General features: G+C 46.3%; 1 protein-coding gene across 1 annotated transcript in view; it reads left to right on the plus strand.

Moving 5' to 3' along the window:
• GALNT1 (polypeptide N-acetylgalactosaminyltransferase 1) overlaps positions 1-27,150 on the plus strand; it is a 200,915-nt gene that overhangs the window by 30,897 nt on the left and 142,868 nt on the right. The window contains exon 2 of the mRNA XM_019540745.1: positions 21,455-21,645. The gene's annotated coding sequence lies outside the window, so the exon portion shown is untranslated. The remainder of the gene's footprint in view (positions 1-21,454; positions 21,646-27,150) is intronic.

Genomic DNA, 27,150 nt, shown 5'->3' on the forward strand with positions numbered 1-27,150 from the left:
AATCCATCTGACTGTGTAGGCATCAGTGCCACAGTCACCTAGTTTTTTAATGAGAATGGGGTGGGAGATGGTGTCAAAGGCCTTGCTGAAGTCCAGAAAGACTATGTCCACGGCGACACCTGCATCCAATTCTTTTGTGACCTGATCATAAAAGTCAATCAGGTTAGTCTGACATGACCTGCTCCTAATGAAACCGTGCTGGTTGCCCTTGAGCATCATCCCTGAAGCCGGCCCATTGCAGATGTGCTCCTTGAAAATCTTCTCAAAGAATTTCCCTAAGATTGAGGTAAGACTGGTGGGCCTATAGTTGCCCAGGTCTTCCCTCCTCCCTTTTTTTAAAAATGGGGGCTATTTTCCAATCATCTGGCACCTGGCCCAAGCACTATGAGTGCTCGTAAAGCCATGCCAAGGGCCCTGCAATAAACTGTGCTAGCTCCCTCAACACCCTGCGGTGGAGAGCATCTGGACCCGCTGATTTGAACAATTCGAGCCCCTCCAGAAGCTCTGTAAGCCAGTCCTCCCCAACCTGAGGTCTGGAGGTGTTCCCTTCAAGTCAGTCTTGCATCATGGTGGGGAAGTCCCAGTCCCTGGACAAGAGAACAGAGGTGAAGAATTGGTTAAAGAGGTCTGCTTTCTCCTGTGGTGCAACCACCAGATTACCCAGAGAATCTTGCAGGGGCCCCACACTTCCTGGTGCCTTCTTCATCTTCCCTATATATTTGAAAAAGGACTTTTTATTATCTTTGATTTTGGATGCTAGTCCTAGCTCTGTGTCCACCTTAGCTTTCCTGACAGCCCCCCTACAGGCCCGAGCAGAGGAGGTATACTCCTCTTTGGAGATGGCACCCCCCTTCCACCGGTTATACACTGCCTTTTTGGCAATCGGGCATTCCTGGACACGCTTGGTGAGCCAGGGGGGCTTTTGGGCACTCTTGCCCCCCTTGCTTCTTGTTGGGATGGTCACCCCTTGGGCCCCGAGTATCATCTCCTTAAGGAATGACTGCTCATCTTGGGCACTGAGTTCCCCTGCTCTCGAGAACCCCAGCGCCTCCCACTAATCTCAACTCGTTGAAGTTGGCCTTCTTGAAGTCGAGGGCTACCACTTTGCTGCAGGCCCTTGACACCCTGCACTGGATGGTGAATTCCAGCAAGCAATGATCGCTATCACCCAGGTGGTCAAGAACCTGGAGGCCCCTTACCAGGTCATCACCTGTGGCCAGGACGAGGTCCAACAGGGCGTTTCCTCTGCTGGGACTGTGTACCTCCAGAATTTAAGTGGCGGTCCTGTATCTCGGCCAGTAACCTCCTGGAATGGTCCGACCTGGCTGACTGTTCCTCCCGGCAGATGTCCGGGTAATTTTAAATCACCCATGACAACTACATCCCTTGCCTTAAGTGCCTTTGCAAGCTGGCCCGAAAATTCCTGGTCCAGCTCCTCCCCTTGGTTGGGGGGGTCTGTAGTAGACCCCCACCATTAGATCCCTCTCTCCATGGCCCCCTTGTATCTTGACCCAGAGCACTTCAACTTGCCCCTCCTCTGACCCCATTCTGCTGGCAGAGGATGTGTATTGCTTCTTGACAGAGCACCACACCCCCACCTTTCCTTCCTTCTCTATCCTGCCTGTAAAGCCTATAGCCCCTAATGCCCCCCCATGCTAGCTGCCTATAACCCCTAATGCCCCCCATGCTAACTGCCCAGTCATGGGATGAATCCCACCACATTTCTGTAAGCCCTATTGTGTGTGGGTCTGAACTGGCTGTTCTGAGGGTGAGTTCCTCCTGTTTATTCCTGTTTATACTACAAACATTGGTATATAGGCATTTAAGGCCTTGCCTAGCTGTGTGTGCCACCCCCTGCTTTGGGAAACTGTCTGGACCCCTGTCTGTTACCTGGGCACTCCTTGCATTTGTCATCTGTCTTGCTCGGGTGGTGTCTCCTCATCTTCCTGTGGCCCTCTCCCCCAGCGAGGCTAGTTTAAAGCTCACCATACAAGATCAACCAACCTGGAAGAGAAGACATACTTGCCTTTAGGAGAGAGGTGAAACTCATCCCACCCCAAAAAGTCCCCCGCCCAAAAGCGTGTGTCATTATCTAGGAACCCAGGGCCTGCCTGGTGGCACCAACTGCATAAGTGCCAGTTGACCTCACCAATGAAGGCCTAGTGTTGCTGTCCCCACGTACTCACTGGAAGAAGAGAAGAGAATACCACCTGTGCCCCTGTCTCCTTAAGCTTTTCCTCCCAGAGCCTTGAAAACTTTCATAATGCGGTCAGGGTTGCCCCGGCCTCATCATTCGTTCCCATGTGGATGATAACCATGGGGTACTGGTCTGCAGGTCGGATGTAGGCTGGCATCCTCTCTGTGATGTCTCTAACCCGAGCCCCAGGCATGAAACAGTCCTCTCGCATCATGGGGTCAAACTGGCAGATGAGACCTTCCAGTCCTCGTAGGATGGGGTCTCCGATGACGAGGACTCGGCGTTTCTTCCTGCTGGTGTTCGCTCTCTGCCCATTCTTTGTCATGGGGGGAGTGGCATCGTCCTTGCTGGACGCAATTTCTCAGTCTTTCTCCATCACAGCTGCCAGGGCGTTGAAGCTGGGGAGCTTCCACCACTCTAGGCCTAGCAGCTCTGGATTTGGACACCTTCTGCCACTCCTGCGTTTAGATGCATCTCCTGTGGGGGCTGTACAGTGGGCAACCGGGCCTGCAGAGAACAGAAATAGGCTCAATTTCATCCTTTGCATCCCTGATCCCCCCCTCAGCCTGAAGTTCCCTTGCCTGCTCCTCCAGGGCCCTAAGTCATGCGCAGGAGGGACAGGCAAGGGGACCACCAGCCCCCAGACCCCACTGAGCCCCCTCCACAGACAGGGGGGCAAGGGGCCACCAATCCCGCCATAAGCTCCATCTGGTTGGAGGCCTCAGAAGAGCCCATGGCAGGTGGCAGCGCCCAGGCGGGGCCCCTGGCAGCCGTGCTCTGCGTCTGTACCATGTCTGCAGAGTTACGCCTACTGTTTTTGCTCGCTGTAGGTGCTGCTCTGGGCAGCTACCTCGCGCCCTCCTTACGCAAATGCCGGCACGCCCTTACAGAGTGCACCTGTGGCTCGGGAGCATGGCTCCCTGTTGGGCGAGCTAAAAGGGCTCCAACGGGCTTCCCCTCTGGATCTGCCTCAGCTGTGCTGTACCCTCTGCCCCACTTACCGTAGGGGGAAATCAGCTGTTCTTGCCCCTGCTGCTGTCTCCTCCGCAGCTGCTGCTTTCACCGCCGAGGTAAGGGGGTACAATATATATCCTCTATTTATATTGGTTAAATGGCCCCATGGCAGAGGCATAGAGCAACACAGGGAGCTGGGGCTGAGGGTTGTATTCGGGATTGCGGTGTGTTCTGCTGCCATCTGGGGCTGAAACCTGTGGCCATAGCAGGCTTTGCACATTAGTAAATGTGCAGGAGTGGGTAGCCAGTGGTGCCAGCAGCAGCAATGCAGGACAGTAGGCTCTGGCAGGGTCCCTGGTTCAGTGCTTCCTGTTGGGGGTGTGACTGACAGAGGCTGCCTGGGAGGTGGTGCAGATCTGGGCTGCAGCATCATGTGGCTACTGTGGCAGGGAGGCAACTACTAGTAATCTGGGGGAGCAGAGTTGGGCAAAGTTTCATGGCAAAGCCAGCAGGACTTAAAAAAGAGCACGTGGCAGTGGGGCTGCAATCGGGTGCCAAGGGGGATGGCTGAATGGAGCCAGGCACCATCCACTCCTCCCTCCTAGCCACCCAGAGGGGCTCCTGCCTGATGGGACAGCTGTGCTGCAGCCAGGTGGTGCCTCCAATCAATGGGGCCCTGGAGCTTCTGGGTGGCAACTCCCACCCAAAACCCCCCAGGCTCTGGCGGTTGCCACTCAGCAAGGACCTGCAGCATCTCTCCCAACCCAGGGGTATGTGGTGAATGGGTGTGCCACACGGGATCATGCCTGAGACGTCCACCTATGGGTTGAGCACCCTCTGCTTGGAGCTGTGATGCCGGGGCAACCCTCAACTGAGCAGGAGGAGCATGGTACTGGCTTGGCTGCATCCAGGCAGGGAAGGGGACTGTCTCACCTCCTAGGCAGCCCCTGCTGGAGCTGCTCCCCCCACAGCAGGCAGCACTGAGCCAGGAGGTAAATGTTAAACGGTATAAATATCGTTACTATTTAACCTTTTACATCCCTAGCTGTGAAGCATCTTTTATAGCTGAAACACCGTTTCATCAATCTTTAGAAAAGTTTATGTGCAAAAATGAAATAATTCATAAAGGGGAAAATCATGTTAGTGCAAGAAACTTAGCACTATTCAAGACCATAAATACTCTGCCTTAAAGTTAGTTAAGTACTTCATACTGTGTTATAGATTTCTGTGCCACATACAACTGTATCTAAACAATGCTACTTTGTATCTTTTAGGAAAATTGATTGCAGAGTGCCTTTATCAAATTCTTTCCAACTGGCACATGAAATACCAATCTACAGTGAAAAACAGTGTTTCTCTCAGGCAGGCCAGGTTCTTTAGGCAGATGTGATGTATTTTCTTAGACCAGCTGAGTAGTTGGCAAAAAGTTCTTTGCAAGCTTTTGGATGCTATCACACTTCTTCAGACATAGGGAGTCTCAGCTGTTCTGAGACTCCAAGGGATGAAAGAATTTAAAAGTATAACAGGATGTCAGCAAGAATGTAAATAGGTGGAAATTAGGAAAACAAAGGTAGAGCAGGGAACAGGGGGAAAAAACTAAAGGTAAGTAAGGGGGACTCTACTGTAGTTTTCCAAGGTAGAAAAGAGACAATCTGTGGAAAAAGTTAAGTAGAAATTAGGAAGATGGGGTAGAAAAGGAGGGGAGGGGAGGAAGAAAAGTATATAAAGTCACGTCTATCAGGTACCTGGTGAATCGGATGTCAGGCCGGTTGGGATATGTCATAAACGGGGATCCTGATTTTACCTGTTTGGGGAAGAAAAAAAAAAAATCCCAAATTCTTTGCTAAAACCCCCAAAATACATGATTAAGATTTAAAGGCTTCCCCATGGCCCTTCTGGTGCTCCTCACTTCCTATCCATAGCCCTCCCAGCCTTGCTGGTGCCCCTGTTCCCCCAGCCCTCCCAGAGGGGGCCCCCAGCTGTCAGGGGTATGGACCTGGGTCTGCAGCCCCCTGCCCCTGCTCCCCCCTGCTGCAGGCTTGGGTGGGGTGGCTCCTCACTGCTGTGTGCGCTCCCAGGGGTCAACGGGGACCAGCACCAGGTAGGACTTGGAACCTGAGGCATGCATGGCTGCAGAGCTCCAGTGGGGAGCAGGATGTGGCTGCAGGTGGCTTGTCCAGAGGAGGTTCCGTGCTGCCATGCGCACTCCCAGAGGGCAGGGGAGACCCACGCCCCCCTAGATCTGTACCTGGGGCAGGTGCAGGCTACGGGCTCACTCCTGCTCTGCTTCCTTCCCCCAGGGCCTCTGGAGCTGGTGGGCGCAACCTGGCATAGCTGGGCAGGACTGTGCAGGGATTTCTCACTGGTGTGAGCTCCCCCCCACTCCCCCTGTTGTCCTGGAAGCACCCATGTACAACCGCTCTCTTTCAAAGCACTTAACTCAAATTATGGTTACTACTTTTCCATCAAAATAACCAAGACATATCAGTAGTGAAAGTTTTTTTTGGAGCTAAAGAAATACCTGTGATGGTTTTCCAAGTACAGTAAAATCCCTCTTATCTGGGATCTTACTAACCGGCACACTCTCTAGTAACCAGAATTTATGGCTGGCTGGATGTTGATTGCCTGGTGGGGGGTGGAGCTGCTGCCACTCTCCCACCCCTGCTCCGCATTCAAGCAGAAACCCTGTGCCCTCAGGTAACCAGCATTTTTACATTACTGGCAAACACTGTTTTCCCCCCCCCCCCTGCATTCCCCACTTGTGCTAGATATCAGGGATTTTACTGTACCACTTTTATATATCTGTATATTTCAGGGGATCTTAGAATCATGCAGTTAACAGATAAAGAATGTTGGCCAGGCTGAGGATATGTTTTATAGTACTTGCCAAAGAAACTGCTCAAATAAAGAGGGAATTTAAAATTCAGCTCACTGGAAGGAACAACAGAGTAAGTGATCAGGAAAAATTCTTACTGAGACACGCCCTGGGTTTTTGGTTGTAGCCATTTTGGTCTAAGGACATAGGCAGGCAAGGTTCTTTGGGTAGATGTTATATCTTTTTATTAGACCAAGTGAGTACTTGGAAAAACGTTCTTAAGCAAGCTTTTGGGTTCAGTCACCCTTAATCAGGCAGAGGGAGTCTAGGCCTGATGAAGGATGATTGCACCCATAAGCTTGATAAGAACTTTTTTCCAGCTATTCAGTTGGTCTAATAAAAATATTGCATCTACCCAAAGAACCTTGCCTGCTGAGAAATGTGGCTTTTAAGTGTAACTGTAATGGCATTCATTTCTTAAGAAATAAGTCTTACTATGAAAGAGATGAGTAGTGAACTGCTGCTTCCCTAGCTAATGAATTTTCTCTTATTTGGCTGTACAGGCAGAATGAAAAGTAACATAGTGTCAGACTGGCTCAGCAGAGAATACTGAATCAGTTGGAATGGAGTGCTCATAGAAAAATACCCAAATCCACTGCAGGATGATTTGCATATCTCCTTTACTGGATTGTTTTGCTAAAGACAAATTGAATATGAGATCAGATACTTTGACAGAATAATTTCTACAGATTAGAGGTGCACCAATACATTGGGCCATATTGTATTGGCAACAATAAAAGGAAAATTGACATGGTTGACAATCGGCTTTTTTTGGTTCATGTGGCCAATAATGTTGCCAATGAATGCTGCCTGCATGCGTAGCCTCAGGGCAGTACGCAGATGGCCAGGGGTGCAGCCCAACAGTTTGGAGAGCAGTGTCCAACTGATAAGTCTATTATGGGAGGAAGAGTTGAGGGAAGGGGCATGGGAGGGGGCAGATTGAGGCCCCTGTGGTGGAGGGAGTGGGGCTGTTGCTGGGGCAGATGGTGCCCAGCCAGAGCACAGAGCAGGATGGAGCCACAGCTCGTCTGAGGATGAGGGATGGCTTCCGCTGCTGCACCCACCTCAGGAGGGCATGGGAGTCGTGTGTCCCCTGGATCTGTGTGGGGCGAGGACAGGCTGCCGTTGCAGGATGGGGCCAAGGACAGCACCAGGCTCTTAGTGAATGGGCCAGGGCTGTGCTCAGGGTGGGGTGCAGTGCTGCGATGGGGGGAGGAGAGAGCTATGGTGAATTTTGGGGTGACTATAACCTACCCCAAAGCCCCTCCCAGCGCTGCTGCTGCCCACGCTGTGTGCGGCCTTGGCCCAGCCCTCCTGCTGGGAAGAGCCCAGCCCCAGCCTGCAGTGGCAGCCTGCCCTTGTCCTGTGCAAAGATCTGGGGGGCATATGCCCCCCAGTGCTGTCCCACTGAGCAGTGGGAGCGGCCCCTGCCCCAGCTCCACTTCCTCCCTCATCATGGGGGCGTTGGTCTGCCCCACCAACCATTCTTCCCCCTTCTCTCTTTCCCCCCAATAGACTTACCAGCCAGACGCTGCTCTCCATGCTGCTGGGCTGCATATTGGCAATTGGATTAGTATCAGCCAGTATGGCTCATTAACTGACCATCGGTATTCGCCCAAAAAATCTCACTTGGTGCACTCCTACTGCAGATGTTTTATCCCTTTTGTGATCAGACTTCTGCATTCTTATTGCTATCTCTGACTTTACAGAAAATAACAAGAAAGTAAGGAGGTTTACAGATGCTCTTGACTGGGGTGGACAAAATACAGCCTGTGGGCTGGATCTGGCCTTTCAGGTTATTCCATCTGGCCCATGGGGTTCCTAAAAATTTAGAAAATTAATTAATCCTAAAAAATTTAGGAAATTTAGAAAATCCATAGATGACAGGAGCCAGCAGCAGTAGGACCCAGGGGGAGCCTCAATAGGACTAAGCAACTGCACCAGCAGCAGCAAGGCCTGCCTGGTCCTGCCCGCTTCCCCCAGCCAGAAGCCTGTGCCTAGAAGCTTGGGACCCAGGGGCTGTTCCTACTTTCCTGTGCTGGATGGAATCTCAGATAAGGAGGTGGGGAGGGAGGCAGGGGAAGACCACAGGCAAGTGCCCTAGTCCTCAGGCCCAAGCCGGCTGTTGCAGTCTTAGTGCTGCAGCCAGGAATGGTGTGGTGCTGGAGTGGATGGAGGGGGAGCAGGGGAATGGCTGCGGAAGGTGGGGGGAAGGGGCAGCGAGTAGGCGCATGGAGTACAGCAACAGCTTGGTGGGTGTGCGGGGCCCACACCGGTGTGCTGGGTCAGTGCTTGCAGGGGCCTAAGGCAGGGCAGCAGGAGCGCGGGGCCTGGACCAGCAGGGCTCCCTCCTCTCCCTGCTGGCACAGCCCAGCCTGGCTCCATATAGAGATACCCTTGTGGCCCTCCATGGCTTGTCAAAACCTGGTAAGCAGCCCTCCATCAACAATAATTGCCTGCCTGTGCATTTAACAGTCCATTGTTCTCGGAACCTGGCAGCTTGATGACAAAAGTGCCTGTGTCCCGTCACTCCAGAAGAGATACTGTGTCACAGGGAACACTCTTTCACCTGAGGCTAGAAAGCCTCTACTGAATTGCTTGGTATTTATTAAAAATAAATAAATAAATAAAGGGAAGGAAGTCTACTCTTTGATTGTGTCTCCACTTTTAAAAATAAAAGATCATGAACAATACTTATTCAACAGCGTGGGTCAGGTTGGAAGTACCAATGAAAGCTCAAGAACATTGTCCACATTGTCTGAAGACACAAGTGGAATTTGAAAAACCAGTGTTTTTGTACATTAAGATGCAGGATTTAAAGTCAGTAACTTCCTGTCTACTGGGATGTTTGTTGTGTAGGTGGGGGAGGGGTATGATTTCACCTAGATAGCTGTAGTTTTTGTGAGTACCTTCAGTTGATACATAGCAAATACTATCCTTGCCCACTAAAGTTTCTTCCTAATGGAAGATGTATATTTTCTTTCTTCAGATCAAGTCCGCAGATCTGACTTAATCTCACTAATACTATTTCCTTTGGGAAAAGTGCTTGGGCTCAAAGTTTTGAAGGTCTGGTGTAGGGATTGTGGAACTTCTTAACGTTGTTCCCTTTTAGCAAGGATAACAACTTTCTCAATTTCCTCTGTGATTGAGAGAGACGTAATTAACATTTTTTGAAATTAAATTGAAAAATTTAAATCTAACATGTATATTAGTGTCTTACTTCTTAGGTTAAGTTTAACTTTCTGAGTTTATTAAATGCTTAAGCAACCTTCTCCCCCTCCCCCCCCCCCGGCATTGCTTTTATATCCAGTCGTAAAACTTCAACTTTCTTTGGTTAAACTTAGCAGTCCTTAGTGAATACTGTGGTTCTTATCACAAAACTACAAAGCTTAGTTTGAATTGTTAAAATGTACAGCTTGCTTCTGAGGTTGAATTTGTGTGGGGAGGAAAGGAAATTCCTTTGGGTCTGAACTGGATTAACTGATGTGTAGATAGTAACTTCACACTGGGGACTACTTACCACTAGTACTCTTTTATTATTATTGTTTTTGTTGCATCTCCATGAGCAAATTCTATGCAACTAAAACAATTTGTGAAGGTAGGAATACAGTTCATAAGAATATGATATTTTTGCCTTTTACAATTTACATGGTTTCTCAGTAAACTAATGTTTTTTTAAACATGGATTCATCAACATCTGGATATTTTCTGTAGTTAGTTTGAAACTTGCACAGTTATGAAGGTGTACAACAGATGAATCCGTAAACTCTTGATGGACAAATATTAGTGTTGTTTTCCCTCCCAGAGTGAGAAGACAGTCTTGTCTGTAGTTTGGTTACTTGCTTTACTGCAGGCTTGTACAACATGCGGCCCTCCAAGCTGTTTTCTGAGGTGCTGCAGCGGGAAATGAAAGTAAATACTGTACATTTGTTTCAGGGGGGTGATGTGATACCACTTCCTGTGCGGTCTTTGAATATGGCTCACCAGCCCACTGGATGATAAAAAGTTCATGATCCGACCCCACATTCAAAAAGGTTGGACACCCCTGCTTTACTGCATGTAGGGCGTGTCAATGTTAGCAAGTATCACCAACATAGAGTAAATTGCATCTTAATTTTTTATACTGTTGAATTGCAGTATTAAAAGCACATCTGCATCTGAGCCATTTGTTCAGTTGTTGCATTGCTGTGTGATTTTGGTTTGGCTTAATCACATGATTAGGGAATCTAGTCCTATAATTTTCATATTGTAGCCCACAATTTTTCTGGTACCTATAGCACACTGTTCCTTACTTGGCATGGTAAAGGAGGCAGACACTGACATATTTGATTACCCATAATATTGTATACATGAGAAGCAGGTAGGATGTGAAGAACATTTTTTGGTTGTTGTTTACAGAGAAGGAACCCAGAGATGGGAGTCCATGTGTATGTATAAATGGCACAATGTGGTGCTGAGTAGAGGTACTCAAGTTAGCTTGGGTATCAGAAACAGTATGGTGATGTAGCATTGGATTTGTCCATATTAATATGCGGTATTATGGTAATTGTGCCAAGTGGACATAACCCATGTAATTTGATAACATCTTAGATGTATGTTTCTGTGGTTTTTTGATCTACTGTATATACTGATTCTAGAGAAGGCTAACAAGTACAGAGTTGTGATACCATCTGGTGAAATACAATACTTCAGACTTTGCAAAACATCTTTCCTTAAGCTCCCTGCAGGCTGTGTTTGGGTCCTACACCATTGAAGGACCAGGTTTAGCATTGCCTCTTAAAAAAAATGTTGGTCATCTTTGAAAGCTAATTATCCCCATGAAAACCGCTGAGAAGATTAAAATTTGCTATTGTCACAAATCAGTTTATTTGTAGCACCACTGTCTGTAGTGTTGTACTTACTGAAGGTATGTGACACTGTTCAGTTTGTGATGCATTCTTCACAATCATCTGAAGTCAGCTGGCAAGTTGTGCCTATTTTTATATGCACTTCCTTCCTCTCAGAAGCTTCTTGAATGTAACAACTATGGTGATACCTCTTAGTGTGAGCCTTTATGCCTTAGCTTAGCAGTGCTGATCCTCCTTGCAAGGGAAGTACATAATGTCACTATCATGAAAATAGAAATTCAGTTTTGTGCAGAAGAATGAATTGCTCTTTCCCCGCCTTGCACAGCAAAGCTACAATGGGACCAACTTACTAGTTAATATCCTGGCAGGTCTTAGTCTATGCTCTGCTGGCTTATGAAGGCATGTTTTGGAAGTCTTGCTGGAGAAATGTACTGCTATAGATTCTTTGTAGTGATTCTGTAGTAGGCTGAGGTGAAAGTAGAAGAGTCTGAAATGCTGTGAAGTAGCTCATATCATCCGTGGGAATGTCTGCTTGTATTTTTATGGCTCTGTGACACGGTGGGGTAGTCTCTAATGAAGAAAAAGTTGTCTGCTAAGTCGGATGGTCCAATAACCTACCAACAGCAGGAATATCAGGATCATGGATGTTTGTGCACGTGCTGCCTTGCAACTAGGACATAGCATGCTGTTCTTTAGCAGAATAAATGCTGTTTTTACTAAACTTCTTATTCTCTCTGATCTCCCATGTGAAACACTGCACAGATATCAGCAGGCTTCTGAAAGTGGATCATGTGCAATTCCTATCCAGTGCAGTTACACCGGTAACTCAGTTAGTGTGGGTTTTTCCTTCTGGTGTTTTTGATGCACATAGAGCACCAGTGTGGCAGTTGAAGCAAGGTGGAAAGCGCTTTATACTCTCAATACTTATATTTAGTAACCTTAAATACTGTTTTATGTTTTGTTTGTTTTAAAGTAATGGCACATTTTGCAACATTTAATTCTGTTACAGGTAGTACTGAATATGCGTATGCAAGGGCCTTACTGTGCAAGAATGGAGAGCAGGTGGACAGTCTGCTTGCTGTGCAGTCCTTTACTGCTTCAGGTCTTGAGGCACTGCTGGGTTCCTGTTGGGATCACTGTCCTTGTCGTCCTCCCCCCCACCATTGGTCCAAAAGTCAGGCTTATACTATGTCTTACCCTTGCTGGGCCCCTGCTTGGTACCCTGTGAATCTTGACTCAGCAGCCCGAGTTGCCACTACTTCTCTATTTGGCTGAGAAGAGGAGAAGGAGAGGGGTTTGGAGCTGGAGTGTCATAATCGCACTGGCAGGGCCAAGGTATGCCTCCTCCTTCGGCAGGGGTATAGGTTGTAGTCGTGTTGGCCCAACAACATAGACAGATGAGGTTCTTTGGGTAAATCTGATATCTTTAATTAGACCAACTCAAATAGTTGGGGGAAAAAAAATCTTCTTTACAAGCTTTTGGGCACAAATATCCTTCATCAAGCTGAGGAAGTGTCTGCAGTTGTGTGCTCTATTTGGATGGAATGAATAGTAAAGAAGTCAGAGAAAGCCAGTCAGTGACAATGTAAATAGGAGTCAACGGGTGAGAGACAGGTTGGACAGGGAATAAATGTAGCTGGTAAATAGTGGAGAGGTATCTGGGGAGTTGGATATTAAGCGATTGTAACGTGTCATAAATCCAGTGTCTATATTTAGTCCATGATTTTTAGTATCCAGTAGGCTGATGAAGTGAAGTTTGTAGGCTCATCTGTGAAAGGTGTCTTGTAAATTTGAGGATTGGAACTGAAAGACTGGAGAGAGAGAGTGGTTGTCTTGTGAGAAATGTATCCCCACAAGTAATTGGGTGTTTTTGTCTTGCATAGATTTCCAGTGTGTGTGTTCATTTTGGTGCACAGTTGTTGTTTGGTTTCTCCTATGTATTTTCCATCAGGGCTTTTGGTACATTGGATGACATGTATTACATTTCTGGAGGTGTATCTGTAAGAACCAGGAATGCTGATAGTTCTGTTGTGGAGTGTAGTTATTGTGGGGGTATTGGAGATACATTGGCATGTTTTACATTTCTTGTCATGGCATAGTCTGGATCCATTCAGTGTGTTTTGGGTTGTAGGAAGTTTGCCTCTGGTGATGAGGTTAGCAAGGTTTGATGTGTGTTTAAGGCTAGGATGGGTGGTTCTGGGAAAATCTTTTTAAGAATTCGGTCTTCTAGTATGGGTTGCCTCCCTCTGCATACTTTGCTCTGCTCTCCCCTTCTCCCTCACCTCACAGGCAGAGGAGGTAGAGGGAAGGGAAGAATGGAGTGAAGAAAGCTCTAGTTTGCTGCAGCCTGCTCTAGTACCCTGGGCAGGGCAGGCTGTAATGCGTGAAATTTCTCAGCCACTGAATGCATGTACACCCCTGACTGAAAAGTTTCCTTTATGAAACATTTCCAGCTGTATTTCACATGGAAAAGTTTGTTTTACATCTCTACACATGCTCAAAGTTTGAATTCATAGATTTCATAGACGTTTTGGCTGGAAGGGACCCCGGTGGATCATTGAGTCCAGCCCCCTGCCCCAGGGGTAGGAAATCAGCAGGGATCTTAGGATGCCAGCAAGATAAGCATCCAAATGTGTTTTGAAGGTGTTCAAAGTGGGTGCTTGAACTGCTTTAGGTGGCAGTCTGTTTCAAACCCTGGGGGCCTGGACAGTGATGAAGTTCTTTCTTATGTCCAACCTGAACCGGTCACAGTGGAGTTTGTGACCATTCGATCTTGTCATCCCTTGGGGGGCTCTGGTGAACAATCATTCCCCCAGATCCTGATGAGAACCCATGATAAATTTATAGGTGGCCATCAGATCACCCCTGAGCCTGTGCTTTTCCAGGCTCTCAGCTTCTCATCATAAGGTCTGTTTTCCTGACTTCTGATCATGCACATGGCTCTCCTTTGCACCCTCTCAAGCTTTTTGAATTGCAGTTTCCAAAACTGGATGCAGTAGTCCAGCTGTGGCCTCACCAAGGCCGAGTACAGCGGGAGAATGATGTCCAGGGATCTGCATGAGAAGCATCTATGGATGCAAGCCAGTGTTTTGCTCGCCTTACTAGCCACAGCATCACACTGAAGGCTCATGTTCATCTTGTGGTCAACCATGACCCCCAAGTCCCTTTCATCTGTAGTGCTAACAAGTGTAGCACTGTCAAGCCTATAAGGATGGTGCAGGTTTTCCTCCCAAGGTGGAGAGCCTTGCATTTTTTGGTGCTGAACACCATCAGGTTCTCGTCCACCCATTTCATGAGTCTGTAAAGATCTGCCTGGATCACCCTCCTGTCCTCAGGTGTGGATGCTTTACCCCAGAGTTTGGTGTCATCCACGAACTTGGCCAGTTCACTTCTGACACCAATGTCCACATCATTGATGAAGATATTAAACAGTATAGGCCCTAGGGCAGAGCCTTGTGGGACCTCACTGGTCACAGTGCACCAAGACTATTTGACTCCTGTCAACCACCACCCTCTGGGTCCTACCACAGAGCCAGTTCCCCAGCCAGCAGATTGTGGTGACGTCAAGGCCACAGTTTAGCCAAGAGGTGATCGTGGGATACCAGGTCAAAGTATACAATGTTGATCTCTTTCCCCCTTGTCCAGGTGATAAGTCACCTGGTCATAAAAGGAAATGAGATTGGTCAAGCAAGACCTACCCACAACAAATCCATGCTGTGTATCCCTCAGGATACTGCCTTCAGCTAGTCTGTTAAGGATGGCCTCCTTGATAATCTTTTCCAAGAACTTCCCCAAGATAGAGGTCAGGTTGATGGGCCTGTAGTTTGCCAGATCCACTTTTCTCCCTTTCTTGAAGATAGGCACAACATTGGCCCTTTTCCAGTCATCGGGCACTTCACCAGAGCGCCAGGAACTCTCAAAGATCTGTGCCAGGGGTTGAGCTATGATGTTTGCCAGCTCCCCAAGTACCCTTGGGTGTAACCAGTCAGGGCCGGCTGACTTGAAGGTATCCAGCCTGTCGAGGTGTTTCTTCATGAGGTCAGCTTTGATGGAGGGCAAGGATCTCCCTCACCCAGGCCTCCCTGTCCCATAGTGGGTAGGGCCGTCCCATGGGGCTGATGGAAAAACTGATGCAAAGTACCCATTTAGCAAGGTTGCTTTTTCCTGGGCGTCAGTTGCCCCATCTGGTTTAGCAGGGGTCCACTGTTGCCCCTGCTTTTCCTCCAGCTCCCCACATATCTAAAAAAGGACTCTTTATTTTCCTTGATATTTGTAGCTAGGTGGAGTTCCATCGCAGCCTTGGCTTTCCTGATTTATTCTCTGCAAGTTCAGACTAAAGCAGAGTATTCCTTCTTGGTGGCAGTTCCAGTCCTCCATCCTTTATAGGTCCTCCTTTTAAGACACAGGAGGTCCACAAGTTCCTGGAGAGCCAAGGGGACTGCTATGCCCTTCCGCTGCTTTTCCTCTGAGACAGGATGGACTTTGCTTGCGCATCCAGGATTGTTCCTTTGTGGAGCAACCACTTGTCCTGAACGCCCCTCTCCATCGGGTTGTGGCTTTTTAGGGCCTCTCTGATGAGCCTCCTTAGCTTGTCAAAGTCAGCTTTCCTGAAGTCAAGGAGTTCTGTACAACTGACTGACTTGCCAGTTTTACGGCAGATGGTGAAGGTGATCAGTTCATGATCACTGTCACCCAGCTTCCCCTTTGTGTTCCCCTTCTCTTTCATTTTCATGGATAGGTGCTAGTGTATATTATGATGAACTTCTTAGGAAAAAGCAGTAAAATCTACTTCAGGCAAATAATCTATTAAGCACATTAAATGAAATGTTTTGAAAGGAAGGCAGAGTGGCAGATTACCTTGTTCAAAGAGCATACACTTTTGTAGGTTGTTGCTTACAAAAGTTTAGGCCTCTGAACCAGTTACTCTAAGCTGCCCACCTGCACTGTCTTTTGTCTCGCTTCAGACTACCATGGCTACTACATCTCTCTGTAAAACACTTTAATATTATAAGAGCCTTAGTCTGTCTGCCTGCCTGTCTGTCGCACTTTATTTGCACTCTGATTGGCTGACTGAAACAACCAATCGGAGTGCTCCAAAAGTGTTTGGACACGAGACGGAGCGGTGGAATGCTGCCATGATGGTGGGAACACAGGGGATGGAGCAGTGGGGGAGGAAGGAAGTGGCCCTGTTTCTCCCCTCCCCCAATCAGAGAAGTCGGGTTGGGGCTGGGGCTGGACATGGGGGAGCAGAGCTGCCAAGCCCTGACAAAAGCTGGCAGGGAGGGGGAGAGGTGTAGCACAGTGGTGGTGCCCCACTGCCAATTCTGTTGGTGCACTCTGACGACAGCCCTGAAGGTGGTGGGGGAGGGTGGAAATCAGGCCTGGCCCTAAAGCGGGCCTGTTCGCCCCCTCCCCTGACTGATTGATAAGCGCAGGTGGGACTAGACACTTGACTTTGTCCCCACCCACCACGATGGCAGGGAGTGCGCTGCTGCCACCCCACCACCACTGGGCCCTGACAAATGCTGGCAGGGAATAAGGGGGGAGCAAGAGGAAGAGAAGGGAGCATGGTGACAGCACCCTGCTGTTGTCGCCGCTGCCGGGACCTGCCAACAGCTGGGAGGGAAGGGGAAGGAGAGGCAGGTGGATGTGGGCTGGGTGGAGCCGGCGTGTGGAGCGAGGGAGGAATGGGCCTGGACTGGAAGGCGCAGGGAAGGGTGGGAATGGCTTCAGAAGCTGTTCACTGCCACCCAGTATGCTTTGCCATACAGTATGCTTTGCAGAAGCTCAGCTCTTATGGAAATAGGCTTTCCATTTGAATTGTGTAACCAAAGGCAGCATAAGTTAGTCTTTTCTAGTGAGCAGTATCAGTGTGAAATGTATTATTAACTGAATTCTAAATATTTCTTGATTGTGATTAATTTATTTTTCTTGAAAATGACATCATGCTACTGCTTTAAATCTAATGTAGCACATCGTTTTTAGAAAGCTTGAAGTGATTGTCCTTTTGCATATTTCATTATTGGCATGTGTGTGATTTTTATGTCTTTAGCTCAGTCTTCTGGCCAGTGTAGCTGCACGGTGCATATGAGTCTTGGAGTACTTGATGGACTACATCAAGGAAATTAAAGGACAGGATGCATCACCATTATTTCTGTTTCTCTCGACTGCTTCTGCCTTGAAAAAGAGCAGCATCTTTTCTGAATTCAGGCCACTAGGAAACCTCTTGTTCTGCTCTTGCAGTTTTAAAATTCTTGCGTTTATCTTTTGTCAATCTTAAGTTATCAAGAATTAACCAAATTTTAATATTCTCTGAACTCGAGAAATAGGATCAGGTGTACATCAGTGTGTGCTGTAACTCAGAATAGTACATATATTTCTAGTAACACATTCTAGGCTGCTTAGTACAGATAATGATGAATAAGACTTCTATAGTAAACCAAGTGAAACAAGATATTCCTTCTGCAAAACAGTTGGACATCCAATCCTATTCTCTCACATGTAGGTATGCTGCCTGTATAACAGTGTAGTGGGCAAGATGAGCAGAAACAATTCCTTGAATAATGACTTGGAGACCAAGTATTACATCTTTCAGTGTATGTTTTCAGACTGCATCTGAGAGAGGTAATGCTAATGTGAAAAGTGAAGCGTGTATCCTGAAGGTTACTTGAAGTTACTAACCTTTACAGTCACTGATGCTTCCTGGAAGTGTTGTCTAGCAATGGTTCTCAACTGCAGTACTTTCCATTAGTGCCACAGAACCTGGCCCCTGTTTCAGGGGCAAGCTCCTCATACCAGCCTCCTGCAGACAAGTGGCACCCATGGCTGCTCCGTGCCTTTGTCCTCCTGGCAGTGTGCTTTACTGGATGGGTGGATGTGAGACTGCATTTCGCAGCCCAGCTTGTCCCCTTGCTCTCAGGGTCAGCAGGAGGGATGTGCCTCCAGTTGCTGGTGTGCAAGTCCCTGAAGGAGCAGCTGCCCCAGCAGGAGCTGTATTTACCCTCTTGAGTGCAAACCAGCAGTAGGGAGGGGGCAAACTTTAGAAAAAGCAGGGCATGGTGAGGTGAGGTTCTGCCCCTGTTGCCCTCATCTGGTTAGATTGGTGGTTCCCTACTTATTTTTAGCCTGAAGGCACCCTTTTGTAGTTTTTCTGTTTTTAGATTTTAGCTTGGTGATTCTCAACTTGGAAGTTTCTAAAGTTTCAAAAGATATGGAGGGATGCCTGAAGGCTAAAAACAATGGAAACCACTTTGTGCCATACACCCCTTCTACTTAAAGTTCTGTGACCTGGTATTCTGTAGTTGAAAGTAAACTGAGCTGCCTTTTCACTCTGCTATTTATTGCCTTGGGGTAAAGCACAGGTGTACTATGCCACACTGATTCTGTTAACCAGAAGTCTCTAAGCTGGGTGGAATATGGTATGTGCATATGAATGATGTAACTAATACTTAAAGCAAAGTAATATCTTGTGCTGCATAGATAAAACCTCCCTGGAAAAATGTGACATTTCTAAGAAATCTAGCTTAGTTGTTAGTACATTTGTGTACACAACATTAACCAAATCATATTGTCAGGTTTCTGCACTGCATCTGTATAAATTTAAGGATAGGTAAGTGGTATGGTCATGTGTGTGACATGTCCACTAAAGAACCTTGCCTGGAACTTTCTACCTAGCATGGCCCTTGATCTTGTTTTACACTAGACTAGACCGTCCTGTTTTAAAATCCTTGTTCCCTGTCTGTTTCTGAATGAGAAACGGACTGCAAAAAATCATATTTTTCAGTTAATTGGTGGAAATATATGTCAGTCACTTGTCTTCATGATTCTGTTGGCTGTGCCTAGAGGTGGGCTAGTGCACAGTCAGGAGGAGCAGGGAGGTGGCCTTTCATTGGTGGCACTGCCCTTCATTGCTGATTGGCCAAAGCGGGCAGTGGTCCTGCCCTTCACGAAAGGGGTGTCCTGTTTTTTCTGGGAATGCATCAGTGGCCACCCTATTTTTCCCTCGGCTGCTGTTTGAACAAGTGTATGTGTGAGTGTGCGCGCGCATGCGCATGCACACGCGCTCGCATCACTAGGTGAATTCTTCCAAGGATTGATTACCCAAATTCCTTTTTCAAGAACTATTATATTTCTAATTAAATTTGCCTGTTTCATTATCCAAGTCTTGGATCATATACCTTTTCTACTTTCTTAAAATATCCACATAACATTCTCATATTTATTTTTGAGGCTTGCATTTGTGCTGTTACCAACAGTGTTGTGTTAGGGGAGCTTTTGGTATTCTGCCATGACCAACTGAAGTCTTATTTAAAATTACAATAGTAAAAAAAAAAATCCACTGTTCTTCTAGGGCACAATCTCCCATTAAATATTACTTTCATTCTTTGTTCCTAGATGCATGACCTTGTTTTTGCTATGTTAAAATCCATGTTACTTACAAGAGCCTATCATACTAATCAGCTGGGGACTGTCTGTGTAAGCAAAGATCCAAGTACTGCCTGCTCTATTGTCTAGTCCATTGTTTTCTTCTCTTCCAATTTGATCACATATTTTACCATAAATGTATCTTTATATCCTCTTCCACTGTTTTGACAGGAATTGAATAGTATTTGTTGAGCTCTTTAGAATTCTACTAGTTGTGTCTCTCTTGGGTATTTCACTGTTCTTGGCTTTTGTGATCTCTGAAACCTAAGGCAGTTTTCTTAGTGACTGAACTAAAATATTGCGCTAAGACTAGGAATACTGAGATTCTGTTCCTACCTTTGTCGTGGCCTGGTGAGTGATCTTGATTGATCACTTCACCTCTGTGCTGGTTTTCCCCATATATAAAGCTGGACACGATACGTTTTGTTCCAGTATATTTAAAGCACTTTAAAAATGTGGTAAGTGGAAGAGTTAGGTAATATAGGACGTGCCAAATACTTTTTTTAGAAGTATTAAGATGGCATATCTATGCCATTGTTTTGGAGACATCTTTGTTATGTCAGTGTAGTTAGCAACCAAATTTGTCATATAATCAAAAACAATGTCATACATCTTTGGCCAGTCCTTTCTTCCTTAGGACCATGTTTATTGCTGTTATGTTACCATCTCTAATTTTTGATGGATATGCATTCCATATTACCTTTTCTTTTATTTTCAGGATTGATGGCAGGCTAACTGATGCATAGATCCTTGTGTTATTTCTTTTTATCTCTTTGAATATTACCAAAATTATAGTTTTTTTTTCATCTTCTGAAATGTCTCCATTTTTGCAAGCCTTATTGAAAATTAACAATTGTGTGAGGTATTTTGCTCAATTTTTAAACTTAGTTCCAGTTAAGAGTCCTAAAAGACTAAAAAAGTATAACAGTTGTTTTTTATTGGTAGCATATCGAGATATAACCATGCTTCTCAAATACGGAATCAAGCTGTTCACTGAATGATTCACCTCTCCCTCTTCTCCCCCGCTCGTGATAGGAAAATGTTAGCATAGTTGCAAGTATCACATGTCTACTGTTGATTACTATCTTTGGAGTATTTAGGTTGTTGGATTCTTTAGCTTTTTTTTTAGGTTATTTGCTACTTACTTGGATACTTTGAAATATTTATCATGACATTAACCTTCAATGGATAAACCCATTTTCACCAACACCTTTAGCTTCCTTTAGCAAGTGTCTGTAACGTCTATATGCTGATTTGTGCATGTTTATTATTGGCTTCTCCATTTGGAATTTTTTTATACATTATTTTTTTTCTAGGTAAAAAAAAAACAAAAAACCCTGCCAAAACATCAGATTAATAATAATAATAAAAAAAAAATAGAGTAATTGTTTTTTATAAATTAGTAAGTTCACACTGTATTGAAGATATTACATGTGTAGATAAGTTGACATTGTAGTAAAAATGGAAGGATTCATAATTCGCAGCTCCAAGTTCCTTCTGTCCGATGCTAAATCAGTACAATATGGATTTTGTTTAGTTCACTTACAGCAAGAAATTGAAAATGTTTATCATCAGGTTGAAAAGAGTAACGTGTACAGAGAAGGTAGAGCAGGTGGGGAGTGCAAACAAAATCCTGGGGAGGTAACCTTTTATTATTTGCTGGCTTTTCTTTCTTTTTTTTGGTACTTTTTAAATTGAATTCTGAAAGCTTTCAAAAACGGCTGAACATATTTAGCTAAGCCATTCAGAACTTACTTACACTTGTGTCCACTTAAATCAAGTATGGAAAAGTTTTTAGCTTTCCAGAAGAGTGGCCTTTAGGACTGAGACTTATGATAGAAAATGTTTTGGAGCCTGTAACTAGAGCAGTAAACTGGGGTGACTTCATGATTGGATAAAAGTATAGACTTGTTGTGAAACTCAGATATTTGCTTTCTCAGTGCTTCTCTGCAAATCAGTTTGGGCTGAAAAAATTTGGTGGCATTTGTCGCATCCCTTTGAGTCTGGTCATAGCATTTTAAATAGACTCAGTTTACACTGCGGTTAGAGGGAGGCAGTGAAGGTTGCTGCTCAGAACTTTGGATTGCTAGATCTTAAAGTACTCTCAATTTTAAAGCTAGAACTCGGAACTTAACTTGATTTTTGTTTTTCCTTTAGGGCAGCCTAAAAGGCTTGTGGATGGAAATCTCTTCTTTCACATCTTCTGCACTTATGTCAGAGCAGCCTAGTCCAGTCTGACATTTTATGGTTCCTGCTACCAGCTCTACAACAGTGCAACATTCCAGTTTTAATACCTACCACTGCCTGTGCTAGTGGACCATCCAAATGGCTGTAAACCTGCAGAAAAGGTCGGTAATAAAGGAGGAAAGTACTCTAAACATGACACAGCTTTTATGATGCCTCAGTGAGGCATGTCTTTACCTAGTGCATGTCAGAGCAAAGGTAGGACTTGTAGCCCATGTACGTCTCCTTTTTCCCTGAATGCCCTTTCTTTTAGGCCCATTGTGGCCCAGGTCAGGTATCAGTGGGCACCTATACATGTGGCAAACCTCTGTTCTGATGCATGCTAATTAGCACGTAGCAGTAGACTCGATTTAATCGCATGTCACAGCAGACTGTCCACTCCAGTAGCCTCCATGTCACGTGTATTCAGCGTCCCCCTGTTTCAAAATGGTGGCGGGGGCATTTTAAAGCTTGTCAAATGAGCTTTAGTTAAAACGCCCCCACCACCATTTTGAAACATGGGCTACTGAATACACTGGAGGGCTGGGACCTGTGACAATGCTTTGAGCCCCTCTAATTAAAGACCATCCCCCACAATCCTGGAGCACATGTATAGATGTCCAGTGGCTCTAGAGGAGAGATATTTCTCAGACCTTTTTTTTAAAGTAAGTATGGAAATGTTTTTGTCTGTTTAATTTCATAATTAGTACCCTGCTGATTTGTTGAAAGCACCATGCCCTGTTTTATGGGAAGTGTAGAACATCACATTTCTATAAAAGGCTGTCACGGGGGCACTAGGGTGCCCTGTGCCTGGAGAGAAATTAAGGAGAGCTGCCAATTGTCAGGGCAGCTCAGGTGCCGGTTGCTGGGGCAACCAGGCAGGTCATGTGCCCAGAAGGGGGCAGGGCCGGGCCTTTATAAACAGCCCAGGCCAGAGCCTAGCAAGCAGTTCCCTTCTGGTAGCCGCAGGAGCAGGAGCTCTGCGGGAGAGCTGAGCAGGCCGAGTCGGGGGTTGCAGCCTGAACACGCTGACTGGCTGCAATGATGCGGGAGAGTGCAAACCCTAAGGGAGGTATGGTTGGGAGCCAGGGTGGTTTGAAGTTCATGCTATGAGCCTGGAGGCTCCTTGTTGTTTATGTTGCAGCCGTTTGGCTCGTGGTTGAGTTATTGTTAAACCGGAGGACTGGGTGAAGCTGTAGGGATGTGAGGAGGCCTCACGGGAGCTCCCCAGTTGCTTGGGGGTTCCTGGTGCCCAGCGGGGCACAGTGAGCAGTGCTGGGTGGGCACAGCTGTTTGCGCCAGAGAGGCGTGGTGTGTGGGGTGTAGAGAACCCAGCCCATGAGGGCGGGGTTTTGCCCAGTGGGGCGAATGACCCTGAGAAGGGTCAGAGGCCAGGCACGGCTATGGGCCACCTGAGCCCCAAGCATGGGAAGCGTGCGAGCTAGGCCCGGGAAGGCGAGTCTGGGGGGCCAGGTAAGGCTAAGGCCGCCTGAGTCCCAACCATGGGAAACCTCGAGTGCGGGTGAGAAGCGCAGGCAGCGCAGCATAGGCCCCAGAGGGGGCTAGGAAGCGCGACGTAGGCCCCGGAGAGGGCAGGAAAGCCCAGAGGAGGGCGAGAGGCCCCGGAGAGGGCAGGAAGGGCGAGAGGCCCCGGAGAGGGCAAGGGGGCCAGGCACGGCTACGGGCCACTTGAGCCCCAAGCGCAGGAAGCGCGGTGTAGGCCCCAGAGGGGCGAGAAGCGTGACATATAGGCCCAGAGAGGGCAGGAAAGCCCAGAGGAGGGCAAGAGGCCCCAGAGAGGTCAAGGAGCGTGGAGACCACAAGACAGGCCCGGTGGGGGGTGTCTGAGCGAGGCAAGCCCAGGGACCCCGATAGAGGGGCACAGGCTGCGTGACTAGTCCAGAGGTGCCGGTAAAGGGGCACGGGTTACATGGCAAGCCCAAAGGGCGCCCACCGGTAAAGGGGCGCAGGTCGCAGGACCAGCCCAGAGGTGCTGGTAAAGGGGCACCAGGTACGTGACTGGCCCAGAAGCGCCAGTAAGGGGGTGCAAGTTGCACGAGCAGCCCAGGGGCACCAGACGTGTAATAAGTCTAGGAACACCTGAGAGGGGCGTCAGGGCGTGACAAGCCCAGGGGCGCCAGGTGTGTAGCAAGCCCAAGGGTGCCAGAGAGGGGCACCAGGATGTGACGAGCCCAGGGGTGCCAGAGAGGGTGCTAGAGGGCGAGGGACAGCTGCGAGGCTTGGGGCGTGCTGAAGGGGAGGTAGGAGGCACGCATTGCCCATAAGGCTGAGGTGTTGGAGCACCCCACTGGGAACGGAGGTAACACCAGCGCGGTGTCTAAGGTGAGAGTAGGCAGCCTCCCATACTGAACTTCATAACAGCAAAGACGTGGCGGGCGAGTTGAGGGTGCTGGATCACCTTAATTGACACGGCAGGGGGCACTAGCAAGCTCACGGCCCCTCGCAGGCCCCACTCTGTGACAGGCTAAAAACTCTTGAAAAGTGTTTAAACTTTTCTGGTCTATACTTCTCAAGTCAGTTCTTCAGGGCAAAGGTTGTGAGATGTGAAAACTTGTAAACAAAAGAGGAAGTAACTAATTTTTTGAAGTAACTAATTTTTATTTTCCTTCAGTGCACCAGTTTTCCTTTAGTACATCAGATGTCTTGCATTTGATAACTTCATTGTGGACTCATGTTTTCATTAATTTTACTGTTGGAGTAAGCCTATTAACACCTTCCAAGAGATTGGTTTTCAAAAAATTATTTGAAAGGATTCTGTAGGACTAACGAGGTTCAACAGAACAAAGTAGAAATATGTTCTTTTGTTCCAAGAGAAGACTCGATCTCTCTGTCGGTTTCGAATTTGGTCCGGTAGTTGGAGCAGGCAGTCTACATCTCATCTTGAAAAGAACAGCTTGAATAGATGCCTTTTGGAGGGGGGAATCCTTTTTCTGAAATGTCTTTAGTTAAAATTAGGGTTAAAGTTTTACGTTGTCTGTTTGTTTACCTTCTGAATTTGTTAGGATATTGTACATATTCTGTTTGCCTGACAGATTCAGAGTCACTTACTTTTCTTACACAATGAACACTTTGCTCCTTAGTCCAATCCGGTTCCTTTCTTAAAAAGACCCTTATAAATATCAGCAGGGAATAGTGGCGATGGAAATGTTTATAATTTAAAGGCAGTTTAAACAAAAAATCAGAATCTGCTATTTAAACTTTGTTTTATTGAAAAGGTGATTATTTTTAAATTATCAAGTTTACCAAATATGTACCTCATTAAAATACTGCAACAGTTGCTGATTAATAGAAAGTCAGTCACCAGATAGTAAAATGTCGTAGTCTTATTTCACATTTTCTGGAGCATCTGTTATGTGGAAACTTTCCTTAGTTGACTTTACTCAAATACAAATTTTGAAATGATGCAATGGATTTTGCTTTATAGGCTATCTTGTTAATAGAATCAGCCACTTACTTGAATTGATATGGGAACACCAAAACCATTTGTATATTACGTGTAAAAGTTGCTTATGTTAGAATCACAATTTTCAGTTTTTTGGGATCATTTTACCAGAGAAGCCTAGGGATTTTGCAGTTTTGTGAGGAATCCTCTGAAGGCTAATAGAGTTCTAGCTTGCAGGGGGCTGTGAGGGAGGGGTCAAAGGGTGGTCGGGCAGTGAGCGTCATGTGCATGCGCATGGCCCCAGGCAGCTTGGAGAGCAACTCCTACAAGTTAGTGGTGGGGTCAGGAGTGGGGGGGAGGAGTTTGGCAGGCCTGGGGCATCAGCAGGGAGTGGGATGGGACCACGGGCAGCTCATTTTGGGGGTGGTTCCCTGGCAACATGCCCCCTGCATGTGTGGTAGCTTTGAGGGGCGCAACCCTGCACCGCTGCTCTTACTATCCTCAGCCACCCCCGCCCCATGTGCAGATCTGGGCGGGGTGTGTGGGTTCCCCCCTGCTCCTCCAGGAGTGGTGCGCCATGCTAGGGAGCTGGCCCCGTCCTCTGGGCCCAAGTCCACAGCAGCAGGTTGGGAGCTGGGCTAGAGATTACAGTCACTTTCAGGAGGGTCTTGTCAATATCTTAATAAAAATGTCACTTAAATCTTCTGGTTGCATTAAGTAGACTTCAAAAAATGCAAATACATAGAAACAGTTAGGGAAGCTATTCTCTAGTTTTTAAAGTGACAATACACAGGAAGTCAAATGTGGCCACTGCATCACAGATGCAGTAAATTTCAGGAACTGCTTGTTTTTATTCTGTACGTTGGCAATATCTGAATTTTCATCAGTGAAATTCTTTCACTGTTTGAAAACGGTTTGCTTTTGAATATGTAACAAATTTGGTGGGAAATAACAATAGATTTTGTAGCTGAAGGAAAGAAAATCTGGAAGATAGTGTGAGGGCTTGAATGTATTTAGCTCTTTGTAAAGAGAAAAAAACCCACACAACAAAACGCCATGTGTGGTTTTTTTTAATTATATTGAATACAAGATGTTGATATGTTCTGTACATCCCAAAGAGTTTTGTCCAGTGAAGTTCTAAATTACTTGCAATCAGGATTCTGACATTTCCTCTGAGAAATTATTCTGCAGTCGGATGTCTCCTTGTCAATAAACTTTATCCCGTTTGCTTTGAAATTACTGTTTCTCAGTTTCATGCTGTTGTTCAATGTACTGCTCCCTTGAGCCAACATATATGCTACTTTCCTTAGAGAGCCTATATATTACAAATAGCTGTCTTCCATAGTTACTTTGAGTTAAATATTTACAACTTTTACCTTTACTCACTTTTGTTATCTTACTGTTCCTTTTCCTTTTAACTTGGTATCTGCCTGTTTGATTTGCTGAAAGTGTGTGGTACTTCAAGTAGAATCCAGCCAGTGTCACAAAGTATAAAGGCCATGCCTGGGCTAGGATGCAGTATGCAAAATTTGGGTTATTTCTTGTTGACATATGTTGTGACCGTTCTTTGAGCCAGTCTTGTATCTTGGATCCCTTTTTGGCATTGTTTACTTCCTTATACGCTCATCTCATTCCATATGTGTAAAAGTTGTTAGCTAGATTTCTTCATATATTGAATTTCACTTTACTCATATTTTAGTTTGTGCTGTGGTGCTTGCCCCCTTTTTTTCCTCATTTTGCATATTTTCAGGTCTTTCCCAGCTTTCATATATTCTAGTGGTTTCAGGATGTGAAGGGTTTTTTTTTTTTTTCTCAATATTCTTTCTCATCCCCTCCCTTTAGATTCTTGCTCCCCTTTCTGCTATTTATTTACTTTTGTACAATTACTTTTCAAATAGCTTCCTCCCACTTCAATTTTTCTTATCGTCTTGACTCGTGGTTCTTTCTTCCTAAGTATTAATATACTTTTAAGAATATTATATTATCTCATCCACATTCCCTCAGAGTGCTTAGAAGTTGATGATTGAGAATTATTCTCCTGCTCTTACTGTAGTTTCCTAATATCCTTTAGAAGTTGTATCAAAAGAAAACTTTAAGAAGATTTAGAATTGTAGTAATTTTAAAGATGTGGCTTGCTGTGCTCAGCAGGTCCTACTAACAGATACTAGGGAGGTTGTAGGAGCTTTTGGTATCCACTTTTTTTCTGTGCTTTACTTGCTCTTTCAGA

The sequence above is a fragment of the Crocodylus porosus genome, unplaced genomic scaffold (genome assembly GCF_001723895.1).
Source record: "Crocodylus porosus isolate Cpor-Errol unplaced genomic scaffold, CroPor_comp1, whole genome shotgun sequence".
In the NCBI taxonomy this organism is placed as follows: Eukaryota; Metazoa; Chordata; order Crocodylia; family Crocodylidae; genus Crocodylus; species Crocodylus porosus.